Here is a 12784-nt window from a genome sequence, read left to right as displayed (position 1 = left end):
CTCGCCAAATTTATAAATAGTTTAGATGCTCTGGGGAACATCTACTGAGCACCTCCTGTGTGCCAGGCATGTATGCACATCCCCTTTGCTGTGCTGCTATCAATAACTCGGTGAGGTCCACGTCAGTGTGCCCATTTTGCAGGATGCTATTCTATGATGCTTCCTTTCCTGAATGAATTCAATGAACACTGAGTTAGCATCTGCTAAGTTCCAGGCAGTATAAGCTGCTAAGGATAAAATGACAACAATATAGACACAGTCTCTGTCTTCCTAGAGCTTACGATCTAGAGAAGCAACCATTAAACAAATGATGACATTAATAAGTGTTAAGTTATAGTTGGGCAAGAGGCCTCGTTAGGACAGTGGGTGGCACATCAGTCCCATAATTATAGTTGGGCTAAGCGGCACAGAAAAAAAGCAGGGCACTGTGACAACTGAGTGGACCTAGATCCCTAACCTGGTCTAGGTGAAGAATGGGGAGGCCGAGGGGAGAAGTGGAAAGAGCTCTTTTTTTTGTGTTTTTAGGGCCACACCCGTGGCATATGGAGGTTCCCAGGGTAGGGGTCAAATTGGAGCTGTATCTCCTGCCTACACCACAGCCACAGCAAGATCTGGGCTGCATCTGTGACCTACACCACAGCTCACAGCAACACCAGATCCTTAACCCACTGAGCGAGGCCAGGGATCAAACCTGTGTCCTCATGGATACTAGTCGGATTCACTTCCACTGAGCCACGATGGGAACTCCCATGGAAAGAGCTCTTAAGAAGAGGAAAGAGCAAGTGTGAACAAAGAAATCTGGTGCATCTGAGGAACTACAAGAACAGTGGGGTGGAATTTCGTGAACGAGGCCGAGAGTGGTAGAAGGTAAAAGTTGGAGAGTAGATCATGTAGGGCCTAATTTGCAGGCTATTTTTAAAAATTTTAATCTCAAGTCCATTGCAAAGATTCGGAATGGTTTGGAGCAGGTGAATCGTATGACTAGATGGCCCGTGTGGAGGATGGAATGGAGCAGGGCAAGCGGGGCTGCCATGGATGTACCAGGAGGCCTCACCAAGGGGTAGGCGGAGGCTGAAATACAGCCTGAGCTCTTCTTGTCAAGCCATAAGCCCAGAATCTGGGATGTGTCTACTTAAGTGGGGGTTCTCTTTCCAATTCATACAAAGGCACAGTATACGCTAGTAGTGATTCAGAGATAAAGGAAGGAGATAAATGAGAAGGCAGTTGAAATAGTTCTGGTAATAATAAAACAATTGATTCAGGCCAGAAGTCATCAATGGAAGCTATGTTAAATCATTACGTTGAAATATCCACGGGGCCCTGGATACTTGCATGATGCCAAAGCATCGCCCAACAGGTTCCTTCCGGCAAGGGGGAAGTATAACTTTACAGTGGAAGCATTGGGATGTTCCTACATGACTTCAGTGACCCATCTCTAATGGTGGGACAATCAGACATCAGCTGCCTCCTGATGGGATGCAATATGAGCACACAACTTGACGTATGAGGATTGTATTCATTTGCTAGGGCTGCATAACGAAATACCATCAACTGGGTAACTTAAAGAGAAATTTATTTCCTCACAGTTCTGGAGGCTAGAAGTCCAAGATCAAGGTGTGGGCAGGGTTGGTTTCTCCCGAGACCTCTCTCCTTGGCCTGCAGACGGCCGCCTGCTTGCTGTGTCCTCACATGGTCTCTCCTCTGTGCACGTGTGTCCCCAGGGTCTCTGTATGTCCTTGTCCCCTCTTCTTCTAAGAGGAGACACCAGTTGCACTGGATTAAGGCCCACCTCTTTAAAGGCTCTGTCTGCAAATGCACTCATATTCTGAGGTCCTAGGTAGGGCTTGGGATTTCAACCTATAAATTTTGGAGGGACACAACCCAGTCCATAACGAGAATCCCATAACAAGGATTCTTGCCTAAAATGTTTAACCTGACTCTACAGAAGCCGTTTAGATCTAAATCCTAGTTTACAGAAAATGCTGAGAGCAGAAGAACCAGTTTAAAAAGACCATAAGGCAGTGATCATTAAAATCGAGAACAGTGAGACATTATCCAGGACAACTGGCTAGCTCTGTTAAAGAACTCAAAATTTTAGAAAGTGGAAGTTGTTGGGGACTAATGTTCTAGATGAAAAGAAATTATAAATATAATACATGGTCCTTGATAGGATCTTATGGTTTGATCACATTTCAAAAACGTTTTAAGGACAATTGGGGAAACTTGAATATGAACTGAGTATCAGCTGTTATGAAGAATTTTATTGGTCATCTGTTAGATGTAATAATGCTATTGTGGTTATATAGGAAAATAATATTAATTTTAGAGACTTATATTGAGATATTTATTTGGTAATTTATAGGAAAATACAAAATAGATGAAACAAGTATGCAAAATATTAAGAATGATTAAATTGTGATATATATACATATGTGGGTGTTCATTATACTAGTCTATCTTTCTGAGTGCTTGAAAGTTTTCTGAAGAAAACATTAAACATGAGATTTGCCCTAAATGGAAAAAGGGAGAAAAAAGTACAGTGACAGATAATGATGGCTTGAGCTAGGGTAACAGTGCGGATAGAAGGAAATGAATGAATTCAAGTGATTAAATGCGTGAAGAAAACGGACAGAATTTGGAGACAGAATGGACAGAATGTGGGAGGTAAGAGAGAAGGAGGTGTCAGGGCAGCTGAATGAACAGGGGCATCTTTACTGAGACTTATAGCACAGGGAAGAAACTGGTTTGGGAAGGTAAGTTCAGTTGAGGATATGCCCGGTTCAAAGTACCTTCGAGATGCGAGAGGAAATATCCATACTGAAGGTCAGAGGAGAATCCTGAGCTGGAGACAGAAATGAGAGAGTTGTTACCCCATAGCCAGTACTCAGCACTAGGTGGAGGAACTGCTTAGGGAGAGGGTAAAGAGTCAGGAGAAAAACAATAATCCAAAATAGAAGTAATAGAAATTTCCACTACGAGCTAAGCAGAAGAAATCATGTAAATCTGACACACATTTATTGAGAATCTATTATCTGCCATGTAATGGGCTTACAAAGATGAATAAAGCATTGCTTCTGCCCTTGAGGAACTCAAGGTCTAGTCCAGGAGAATAATGTGAAGACCAATGGAAGAACACACAAAATGTGCAAAGGACACATGGGAGTGTGATTAATTTTGCAGAGAGGCATCTTGAAAACCAGACATTCCCAGTCGAAAGTACATCATATCTAGTAACTTGCATACTATGTTTGGAGTTCATTTTCAACAAATGGATTCATAAAATGCTATTAAAACAGCTCACTAAAAATACTTTCACTGAATGTAAGTGGAATTTTCTTTCTTACCACTATAAATGTCATTAGTAAACCTCACCAAAATGCATCAATCCACAAAATAAATAAAAGCAAGGAAGCAAATCAGTTTGCCCTACAAGAAATATTCCAAAGCAGCACACTCAGAAAGCACTTATGGAGTAATTGTCATATGTCAGGCATTGTGTCAGTCATATTTGCACACGTTATCTCATTAAATCATCAGAACAATGGCTCTAACAGGTTGTAATGCCTATTTTGCCAAAGAGGCAGCTGTGGCTAAGAGAGGCGAAGAAGAGGCTTTCCCAGGGCACAGCCAGCTAGCAGACAAGGCTGTAAGAACCTTCTTCCTACCAAATTTGAACCACATTAGAGTAGCATGTTATTTAAAGAAACCCCGTGGCTACTATTTTTAGGGAAAGAAAAACTTATTATGTCATTGATCACCCCCTAAGCTCCTCATTTTGTAAAGTTTGGGGTTTTATACAGCAGGTTTCCTGGAAGAAATGGCCACCTATATTTTAGAAGCCTTTCAAGAAGTAAATTGTCTCCTGAAATTGCTCTTGACACTAAAGCGACCTGATTAAATAACCCGACACAGCTCCTGTCCATGGAAAATGGCGGCGCCAGCAGTGCACGGATTATACACTCAGCAAATGTGTTTTAAATTTTCCCCTGGTTTTCCAAAATAATTAGCTACTTGCTATGTTACGATTTGTGGAATACTGACCTTTAAAAAAGTATCCAGAGCCACCTCATGGGTGATGTCTAAGCTTTAAAAGGCCACTGTTTTAATACCCTCATGAATCAGAATTCGTGTAACATCCTTAAGTGTTCTAACCCTTTAAAATGCTTGTTTATAATAAGCATTAAGGGCATGCGCTGTTTTCCCTCCTTTAGGCAAACCAATAACAGTCAAAAGCAAAGTTTATGGGGTTCATAGGTGAACAGCATTCACAGAAATGAATGCTAGTGTGGCTGTTTTCCACCTCGGTGATGAAGACTTTCTTAACCGGCCATCCTGGATTGCAGCCATCCTAGTCACAGAAGATCGTAAAGAAGGAGAAAGGCAGAGTTCCCGTCGTGGCTCAGAGGTAATGAACCTGACTAGGATCCATGAGGACGCAGGTTCGATCCCTGGCCCGGCTCAGTGGGTTAAGGATCCGGCGTTGCCACGAGCTGTGGTGTAGGTCGCAGATGCGTCTCGGATCTGGCGTTGCTGTGGCTGTGGTGGAGGCCGGCAGCTGTAGCTCCTATTCGAACCCTAGCCTGGGAACCTCCATGTGCCGTGGGTTCAGCCCTAAAGAAAAGAAGAAGAAAGAGAAAGGCATTTTTGAAACTAGACCAGGAGAACAAAAATATGCAATAGATCTAATCAGAACTGTCTTAGAGTAGAGACCAACTTGCTTTCAACAGCTTCAGGAATTTAGTGCTTTCTTCATGTACTATGGAGAAAACAATTTAGGGTTTTCTTGTTTTTAATGCACTGATCTCCAGCATCGCCAACATAGCACTCTCCTCCTCGCATCTCTCCTTTTCAACGTGTGCACATCGTTTGGAACGCTGGGGGCACAGGAAGATTTTCCATGAAGCTAATGTAGTTTAAGTTTCAGGACTCATCACTGGGAGGGGCCATAACAATTTCACACGGTCATGTGCTGATGTAAAATTTTAAAAATTCGGGTAGTTTTCTGTTATTCCTCTTAGAAATCCCTTCCCCAAATTATAACTGCTTTAGGCACCACAAAAGCTGGCTCCCTCTGTGCTCAGGAAACTTACTGAGCATTCATCCAGGATGTACATGTCCTCCTGCTCTGAAGGCCTTTTCCAAGCCAGCTACACAGGGGCCAGGTCAAACCACAAGGGACCTTCTGAATCAGAATTTTAAATCCTTAAGAGATCCTTGGGAAATAATGCTTAGAAGATTCAGTCTACCATGGTTCCACATTTTCTCGAACGCTTTCATTGTCCCAATACATTTTGGATTTAAAAAGCCAATGATCACATGCAACCCTGACTTTCAATAGTGTTAAACTCAACATTTTTCTTTTCAGAAGAAAATTAAATCTCTAAGACTGAAAGATGTACCACTAGCATGGAGCACACCATCCACCTGCCCATGACCTGGGCTCTCTTCTCCAAGAACAGGGTTCTTTCCTGTGACTGACTTCGCACTGCTTCGGCATGTCTGTGACACTGGGATGAACAGGAGTGAAGAGAAGAAATTCCACAGCTGCTGAGCTTCTGGTTTTTGAAATCTCTGTTTTGAAGCGAGCGATGCTCTTTCCCGAAAGGAACTTGAGTAGCTCATGATACGAACTCTAACATAGACGCGCAACTGAAAGGGAGACAAGCATTCTTTCTGCCCTGATTTGATCACCCTTAAGTCAGAGGAGGAATCAAGGAGGTGCCATCTGACACTCATTTGGATATAATCTAAGGGAAACTGTTCCAGGAGTTTTCCCATTGGCCACCAGCTGGCACTTTTGTCGCACACATGCACAAACTAGCAAACTCACAATTACTATTTTTCTACCTGCAAATATCAGATCCTTAATGAGGGAAAGTCAGTATTTAGCACAGTACATAGAAAGCGTACAATGTTTGTTGAAAGAAATGAGGGTTTGATTGTTTGAGATGAGAGCTGACTAGGTATCTCTTTATCAACATATAGTTTCTTTCTGCACACACACACACACACACACACACACACACACACACACACACTCCTCTCAGCTGTCTATAGCTACGACTCAGTCTCTAAATCCCAACTGGCCTAGACCCTGGGGTTGCAAACATCCTAGCTTTCCGGTTCAGATTCCAAGTCCTAGAAAATTTCTGACAGAGTGGTCCTTGTCTGAGATTTGGCCAAGATTCTTCCAGTTCTTGGCTACATCCTGTGTCTTGTACATCATCTGTTAAGACTTTTTAAATTAAAGCAAGTTCCCTGGTGGCCCAGCAGTTTAAGGATCTGGCGTTGCCACGGCTGCAGCACAGACTGCAACTGTAGCACAGGTTCGATCACTGGCCCAGGAACTTCCACACGCCATGGGTGTGGCAAAAAAAAAATTTTAAATAAAGTGACAACACAAAAAGTATAAGTTATGAGTTCACCAGACTTTAATGGAAATGTTCTGAGCATGATAGATCACCACCATGTCCAATTTTACAGTATTGCCGGTAAAAGCTTGGCTTTTGGTATATTTTTCCTACTCCTGAGGTGGTAGGAAAACATTTTTCAAGAGACAATTGTAGAGGCAGAAAAATGTTAGGCAAATACATATCCTACCAATCACGTTGCAATGACTCAAGCACAGAGATGGAACCAAGCAGCCTCTTCTTCCTCATGGGGTGAGCAGTTCGCTTTCCTCTGACTTCTCCGCTAGAGGTTAGCCAACTACATCCGGGACATTGCTTACAGCATTTCAACAGCCAACAGTGCACAAATCATGTCATGGTGAGAGTTCGCTTTCACATGTCCTCAGGAACGACAGACTCGCTCTGGCTCTGGGCCCCCAAATGCCAGCTCTCTCTGAATCCTGCACTAGGTACTGAATTCCTGTCATTAAGTATCTGATATTTGCAGCCACAAAAATAATAATTTTGTATGTGTAGCAGATACAAAAGTGACAACAGGTGGTTGAGGAGAAACCTCCTTCAGGAGAGGAAGGAATATCTTTGTAGTACTGCCTTCTTAGGTTGATTTATATATGCCTTAGGGTAGCAGATCTGTGACTTTTCGTTGAATAAAAACCATGGTATATGACATTTCTACATAAAAGTGGGCCGTTGGCTTCCAGATAATATTTTTGTCCATTCACTAAATTTTTATTGAACATTTACCATGAGCCAGGAACCGTGCTAAGCACTGAGAACGCAGTGGTGAAAAAGCCATAGCACCTGTCTTCACAGACTTAGTACTTTAGGGGGATGGGCAGAGAAACAAGCCATGCCAATTTCCCACTACAGGTAGACAGAGGGGCGAATGACCCCAGGGTGCTAGGTGAGCATAGAGGTACTTAATCCAGTCTCAAGGAACCAAGAAGGGTTATCTAAACTGCGATTCAAAAGGTTATTAAGAGCTACGAGGAAAAGGCGGAAGGAAGAGTAAGGCATAAGCTTTCCTCCAAGGATGTGAAAACCCTGATAGAAGTGAGGGCGGATGGACAGAGACATGAACTGCAGAAGCTAAGCAGTTTGGATTTTTATCTCAAGGGCAGTGGGAAGCCATCGAATAGCTTTCAGCAGAGAAGAGCTATCATCTAATTTACATTTCAGGAATATCGTTCTGTCTATATTATGGGAAAAAGATGGGGAGGAGACCAGAAAAGCAGCAGAGTGATCAGCAAGGGGGCTATGGCAATAGTGCAGGTGAGAAATGAAGGTGGCCTCAAGTATCAGAGTGGCAGTGAGGGACCAAGAGCAGTATATAGATTAGAGAGGTGTTAAAGAAGCAATTTGCTCCCCCCACCCCTTTTTGGGCTACACGGTGCCATGTGGAAGTTCCTGGGCCAGGGATCGAACTCCCCCAAGGCAGCTACCTGAGCCACAGCAGTGACAATGCTGCTGGATCCTTAGGCCACCGTGCTACCAGGGAACTCCAAGGACACAGCTAATAAGAGTAGCTAGTGTTATTTTGTGCCAGGCTCTCTAGCATGCACTTTACTTGCACCGTCTCCCTTGAGCCCCACGAGAACCCCATAATGAATGTGGTCACTGCTGAGGACATTGAGGACAGAGAGGTGAAGTAATTTACTCAATACCTCTCACCTAATAGCAGGTCCCTGCTCTCAACTACCATATTCTCCTGCTGCTTCAGGTCAAAACATCAGGACCTGTGGAATAGATTGATAGGGCGAAGGAAGAGTAACAGTCAAATCTGACCCAAGGTTCCTGGTGTGGTCAACTGGGAACACAGAAGGAGAAGGTTAGAGAAACGCAGGGGAGTTGGGGGATACGTTCAATTTTGTACATGTTGAGTTGGGTGTTAGTCATATTTTCAGGGTGAATTACCAAAACAGTTGAGTATATGGGCCTGAAGTGCAATATATGTGATGAAGACAGATCTAATGGAGAACAATCAGCCATGAGAGCACTGGAGATCACCCCCCGGGTGATGGAATGAGAAGAGGCCTAAACAAATTCCCCAAAAGCACAGACATTTGTGGGGTGGTCAGAGAAAGAGGTCTATGCAAAAACAAGAAAGAAAAGAAGAGATGAAAGAAGAAACTGAGAGAAAGCGGTGTCATGGGAGCCAAGGGAAAGAGTATTTCTAGAAGGAAGCGGCTGGGGTTCGTGGATGCTGCAGCAAGATGGAGTAAGATGCACATCAAACAATGAGGCTGTCTGTGACCTTGATGCGCATGACTGGTGAAGGCTGAGAAAGAGGACACCAGAGGGGGAGACCACTGCGGTTTGGTGGTGAGTGGCGAGAAGGGGGTAAGGCATATATTGTCTCCTTTGATCCTCACGATGGCCTTATGACATAGGCCAGGGTTACGACTTCCATTTTACAAATAAGAGAAATGAGGCAGAGAGAGATTAAATGGCTTTTCCAGGATTACCCGACTGGTACGTGGCAGAGCTAGGACTTGAACTCAGGCAGTCCAGCGCCAGAGCCCGTGCTGACGTTCATCACAGCTCCCTCCAAGCTACTATTTATTGAGCATTGTTTATGCTCCAGGCATTATGCTATGTATGCCACGCGCATTATGTCATTTAATCATGACAACACCACTGTAAGATAGGGACTATTATTTCTCCTTTTCTACAGATAAGGAAAATGAGGCTCAGAATTACCTCCAAAAGCATATTTTCTATAGGAGAATTAGCCTTGATATTCCTGTTTTAACTTATAGCAATATGGAACATAACATCTAATTCAGGTACCTGGATATTCGCATCACAGTGTGGATATTGCCAATTGCCTTCCAAGTGACATTCTTTTAAGTGGCTGATCCGTACAGTACGTTACCTGATTAAGAGGGCCAAAGAAGAGGAAATGGGCTTTAATGGTAGAACAATGGCTAACAATAATGTTATAGTTGTATAGCACTTTAATGTTTTACAAAAAACTGTAGCATATAATATTTTATTTGATCCTCCCCAAAGAAGAGTTTCCTGACTATGAAAGTTCTAAGACCCTAGAATACAATACCTAAGGGAAACCCCACCTCAGGAGGCTTGCTGTTGTTATTTTATCAGGTACAAACAGCTATTGTGTCTATGAGGGAGAAAAACAGGAGGCAGAGGGATGGTCTAGTCTAGAATAGACTCGAAATCATTTAAAGTCTTTGAAACCTTGTGAGAACGTTGAATTCCTATCCATATTCTAAGGAACAGATTCCCAATCTTTTGGGCACTAGGGTACCCTCTTTTTAATCCCACCTATCTTAGTCCTAAAGGTATTATCATGCCTATCTTTTAAAACAGTAATTAAAACCAATTTTATTGGAGTTCCCGTCGTGGTGCAGCAGAAACGAATCCCACTAGGAACCATGAGGTTGCAGGTTCAATCCCTGGCCTCGCTCAGTGGGTTAAGGATCTGGCGTTGCCATGAGCTGTGGTGTAGGTCGCAGATGCAGCTCGGATCTGGCATTGCTATGGCTGTGGTATAGGCCGGTGGCTACAGCCCCAATTAGACCCCTAGCCTGGGAACCTCCATATGCCGCGGGTGCGGCCCTAGAAAGCAAAACAAAAACAGAAAACAAAACAAAACAAAAAAACATTATTATTTTGAAAACGCTAAGGTCATCTAAGCTTACTGGAGCTGTCCAGTGTGTCAGCTCCAGTGTGTGCTCTTTGTACCTACTAGTTTCACCATCCTCTATGGCCTCAGAGTTCTCCACTGGATACTCACAACTGGCTAGCAACAAGGGAAGAGAGGGAGTTCCCGCTGTGGTGCAGTGGGTTAAGAATCTGACTGCAGGAGCTCGGGTCACGATGCTTTCACCTGTATTTCAAGGACCAATACTCAGTCACCTGGCTTCAACCTCATTGCGAGGGATACTGGAAAATGTAATCTTCCTATATGTCCAATAAAAAGAAGTTGGATTTGGTGAATACCTAGACACTCTCTGCTTCAATCACATAATTCATTGTTTTCCAAACTTCAATCACTCTTAAATCACCTTTGTGGTTTTTGTTATATATGTATCATCTGTATTATTATTTAATTAGTGGTTTTCTAGAAGTTGACTCGCTTTTTGTTAATACTTAAACACATTTATTTTAAAAGGAAACTTGGTCACTATAATGAGTGGAAAAAGAGTATCTCTTACCATAAATATAATGTAGCCATAAAAATAACTACAACCACAAAACAATATTGAATTTGACCAAAGACCATTTCCTGCTAGAGGCACTAAACTGAGGCCTGCTCTCTCTTTGTTAACAAAGGTGTTTCGGAAGCATCAGTGACATAGGAACACCTAAGTCAAACTCACCTGTCAGAAGCATTGAAAGAGACTAGAACTCTAAATGACTGGAATTAATGGATAGTAGTTCTACCATTCTGAATAATTTTCTTTCCTGGGAACTTTTAAAAATTTCCTTTTACAAATTACATGCTTGGTTTTTAGATCATAACAAATTTTAGAACTGGATTTTCTACAAATAAGAAGACTGAGTCCTTATAGAGGTGAAATAACCATTGTCTCGCAGTTAATAACCAGCACGGCTGGAAATATAACAAAGGCCCACAACACTGGATTCATAAACATTTTTATGAACTACGAAGATCATCAGGATACATTTTATCTCTCTCTATTTGATTCAACTGAACTATAAAGTTGGTCATATCTATCAGAACGCCTGGCCTCTATGAACACAGGGTGGCAGGGAAATCATGGTTGGTTTCTATAAATCTAGAAAAGAATTACCAAGAAATAAAAGGAACTCAGAATAGCCTTGACATTTCTGAAAATGAAAAGTAATGAGGAGGGGATTACTCTTGGACTCTATTAAAACACATTATAAATCTATGGTAATTAAGACAGTGTGGCACTGGCACATGCATTGACAGTCATGTTGATAAACTAAAACATAATCCAGAAATAGATGCAAACACATATGAGAATTCCATACTTGATAAACTTATCATTCATATCAGTGAAGGAAATGTGGATTCTTCAGCAAAATGTATCTGGACCACTGGGTAGCCATACAAAGAATAATTATCATAAATTTCATCATATGTGCTTGTAGATACATATGTGCTTATAGATATACAGAAAATACACAAGAAATTGATCACAGTGGTTGCTCTGAGAGAGGAATACTAAGTGGCTGACACGCCATATGCATGTCTTGTCTATTATCATTGAATAATTTTAAAAACCCAATGAACATCATAGAATAACACCAATGACGTCACACAGCTAACCATCCCTAGGCAGCCTAGAATCTTTACATTTCAGTAAAGGTTTGAAAACATTTTCTCTTTTAATTGCCTCTTTTGTTTACATTTGGTTACTTCATGCCTATGACCAAATTCTGGAGCGCTGAGTCTCCAAAAGCAGCCTCCTCCTCTGCCCTACTTGACACTCCGAAACACACAGACCTGTTTCCAGGATCTGAAAGTCCTTCGACTGGGCCTGAATGAAATCAGGCTGCTAACAATGCAAGTTTTAATAACATAGGAATTTCTCACAGCCCTCATCCTGTATCCCTTTAAACTATAAATATTGCCGAGTGACCCGAGAAAGTATGGCTCCAGCATCTTGGAGCATCAAGAGGGTAGGTGAACATTTTCTGAAATGGTATCAACATTTTTCTGCTAAAATGTTGATTTTTTTCAATCTCTTGGCAAGCCTATCTCAGGATAGATAATCCCTCCTATAAGATATGATTGCTCTGAAATAGCCCAAAGGCAGCAGAGGCTGGAGGGAAGGGAGGAGGCAAGAGATCATCTAAACACTCCGCAACTTTCATAAATGGCACATACGCCCCCTAATTTATCACGATGTAGTAGCTCAACCGTTTCTCATCTTTGCACCTTTTATCACTGCACTTTCCATTTTGTATCAAAACCTGAACAAGTAGCTGTGGCCCCAGCAAAACCACGACTTCCCAAAAGCAGCAACTACATGATTCATCTCTGATTACCAAAGGGTTTAACATAGTGCCTAGAATATGGTAAAGGTTCTATGAATGAATGCACGAACAAATGAATGAATGAACAAGTCAAGGATTTCTCTTCAACTAAACTGAGTCGTGATAACGTATTCACAATGTAAATGCTCTTGCAATTAAACAAAATAATGTATTCACAGAGGTAGAAAATTAGGTGTGGAATTTGTAAGAGAGAAAGACATTTGCAAGTGTAATTGAACATTGATATTTACATTCGGGATTTCCTCTGCTCTTGAGGTCCTGGTCCTGGGCTTACTCACCTTTGGTCCAAGGGGGGACACAATCCAGGAAGGCCGCTGCTATAGCCCCAGCTGCTGAAAGTACAATGAGAACCTGGTGAT

General features: G+C 42.2%; 1 protein-coding gene across 10 annotated transcripts in view; it reads right to left on the bottom strand.

Moving 5' to 3' along the window:
• Nucleotides 1-12784, bottom strand: part of LOC110257774 (uncharacterized) — a 431217-nt gene that overhangs the window by 265522 nt on the left and 152911 nt on the right. Inside the window, exon 8 of one of the 10 annotated variants that reach the window (XR_014834725.1) lies at nt 9201-9285. The exons of the other annotated variants lie outside the window; for them this stretch is intronic. The gene's annotated coding sequence lies outside the window, so the exon portion shown is untranslated. The remainder of the gene's footprint in view (nt 1-9200; nt 9286-12784) is intronic. 10 annotated transcript variants of the gene reach the window in all.

This window comes from Sus scrofa, chromosome X (genome assembly GCF_054392235.1).
Source record: "Sus scrofa isolate SSC_HxYL_T2T_F1_AM1 chromosome X, Sscrofa_HxYL_maternal_Yorkshire_Landrace_v2.0, whole genome shotgun sequence".
NCBI classification, from domain to species: domain Eukaryota; kingdom Metazoa; phylum Chordata; class Mammalia; order Artiodactyla; family Suidae; genus Sus; species Sus scrofa.
This window is presented reverse-complemented; position numbering and strand designations above follow the sequence as displayed.